Source organism: Xylocopa sonorina, unplaced genomic scaffold (genome assembly GCF_050948175.1).
Source record: "Xylocopa sonorina isolate GNS202 unplaced genomic scaffold, iyXylSono1_principal scaffold0130, whole genome shotgun sequence".
Taxonomy (NCBI): Eukaryota; Metazoa; Arthropoda; class Insecta; order Hymenoptera; family Apidae; genus Xylocopa; species Xylocopa sonorina.
In genome coordinates, this window is record NW_027490201.1 from 285,472 (window position 1) to 288,414 (window position 2,943).

The window sequence follows — 2,943 nt, forward strand, 5'->3', positions numbered from 1 at the left end:
ATATCTTATCATGAAACATAGAAGTGAGATGCGATATCACGTTTTACAAAGCATTAGAACTCTACCGCTTCGATACGTAGATATCGGCAAACGCTATTTCCTAGCAAGGAAGTGTCGCACTTACATACTTTTGAAGTGAATACGAGGTATACATGAAACTTCGCAATGAATATTATATCTTATCATGAAACATAGAAATGAAATGCGATATGGCGTTTTAAGTAGCGTTAGAACACTATTGCTACGATACGTAGGCATCTGCTAACGCTACTTCCTAGCAAGGGAGTGTCGCATTTACATTCTTTTGAAGTGAGTACGAGGTATACATGACACTTCGCAATGAATATTATATCTTATCACGAAACATAGAAATGAGATGCGACATCGCGTTTTGAGAAGCATTAGAACTCTATTGCCCCGATACGTAGGCATGTGCAAACGCTATTTCCTAGCATGGAAGTGTCGCATTTACATTCTTTTGAAGTGAGTACGAGGTATACATGACTCTTCGCAATGAATATTATATCTTATCGTGAAACATAGAAATGAGATTCGATATCGCGTTTTAAGACCCATTAGAACACTATTACTTCGATATGTAGTGTGACGTGGTGACGTCACAAGGCTTGCTCACCCCCCCCCCCCCCCCGCTTCGGTTAGATTAGCTCGCAGATCACCACCCATGCAAGAAGCGCGACACGGACAATCGCGATAGCTGTACTTGCGAGGAGCGTGGAATACGCGTTGGTAGAACCTTTCCCCCCTCCCCCTCCCCCCCGTTCTTTTCTCTCTCTCCGTTCTACGGATTAGACTGGCGAGCTGAATGAAGAAGCGGCCCAGGAGACACCCCTTCGGCGGATAAGAAGACCGCAGGTTCGCGGAAGGGCTGTGGGCCGAGGTAGCGTGACGGGCTCGACGGTGGAGGAGTCGGGAAGTGAGCAAGAAGAGACCCTGAAGCCCGAGGGATATGATCAAGGCCCTGCAACGATACGACCGCTGCCATAGCCCATGGGAGACGAACAGGATGTACTCCGGGTGTGAGAAGAACCTCCACCCCTCCCCTGAGCCATGAAGAGGAAAATGCAAGATGCGCACCGGAACTGCAGGTGAGCCGAGGTAAGCGCGGCGTGCGACACGCGCCGCAGTACAAATAATCCAGCGGACCCCCTTCTAGACACACCAGAGGCGGCGATCAGGGACGATCGCCGAAATCCACCGATCGATGCCCCGAACAATACCGAAGCATATAGCCTACCCCACCAAGGAGCCCTATGGAGGATCTAAGGGGATCCGAAGACCCCAGCAAACCTATATAACGAGCTAGCTAGCATGAAGACAGCCTCTACTTTAGCGACTTCTTAGCGACTACTTAGCGACGACTTAGCCAAGACTTAGCGAAGACTTAGCGAGCAACCTAGCAAACGATTGTACGGAGCGATTTGGACGAGAGAGAGAGAGAAAGAGAGAGAAGGACAGAGCGAGATCCAGAATTGTTGGAAACGAGAGCGTGAGTCCTTATTCGCTAAAGTGTCCCATTTTTTCCTGACGCATTTCTGATATCGCGTATTGTATTTTGTATCGTATAACGGGTGGTGATCCCCGATCATTCGCGACGTGTCGTATAACATTTAGTAATCCCGCGTCGATGCAATATAGAAAGAAGCCGTGAGTTCAGTATCCCGCGACCCGACTTTGCGCACTCGGCTAGAAGTAGTCGAGCGAAGGAGTATTTCGAAATCAAGGGTTATCTTGCACCGGGTTTCCCGGGTTGCGTGGTCTACTAGTTTTGCTACTTCTTGAGTAGCTGGCGCCCAAAGAGTCCCAGCCTCGCAGCTTCGAAATACTCGCTGGATAGGAAATTCTTTGTTCTGTACTTGGCGCTGACGAATTCGCGGACGGTCGCATCGCGCGGATATTTTGTACCCCGGATTAAACTCCTGTATACCCTTTATTATTGGTTCTATATACCCCCTTTCTTGCGGAATTTTACGGGAAAACCCGTCACAGTAGACATCGAAGGACGCTATTCCGTTCCAAATATGTGCGGGATTTACATTCTTTTAAAGTGTTGACGAGATATACATTACGCCTTGGATTGGTATAGCATCTTATCATGAAACACAGGAATGTGGTGCGATGTCACCTTTTATGAAGAGTTACAACTCTATTGCCTCGATACGTAGACATCTAGAAACGCATATTCCGTCGGGAGGAAGTGTGGGGTTTACATTCTCATCAAGTATTGACGAGATATACAATATCGCGTTGCATTGGTAATTACATCTTATCATGGGATATAGGAATGAGATGTGATATCGCGTTTCATGAAGCATTGGAACTCAATTTCTGCGAAACCTAGACATCTAGAAACGCTATTCCGTCGCAAGGAGGTGTGGCAATTTTGCATGAAAATATAGAAACAAGATGCAATATCGCGTTTTATGAAGCTTTAGGACTCTAATTGCTTCGATACGTAGACACCTAGAAACGCTATTCCGTTGCAAGCAAGTGTGGCATTTACATTCCTTTAAAGTGCCGACAAGATATAAATAACACACTGCATAGGACATTTCATCTAATCATGAGACATAGAAATGAGATGCTATAACGCGTCTTATGAAGCATTAGAACTCCATTTCTGCGATACCTAGACATCTAGAAACGCTATTCCGTCGCAAGTATGTGTGTGATTAACATTCTGTTGACGTATTGGCGCGATATACGTTACGGGTTGCTTTGTTTTACAACCTATCATGACAAACAACTACATTGCTACAGAATAGTGTTTCTAGACCCCTACGTATCGAATCAGTAGGGCTCCAATGCTTCTTAAAACGCGATAATGCATCTCATTTCTATGTTACATAATAAGATGTAATTCAATGCATCGCGTTATGCATATCTCGTCAACATTACAAAAGAATGTAAATGCCAACTTCCTTG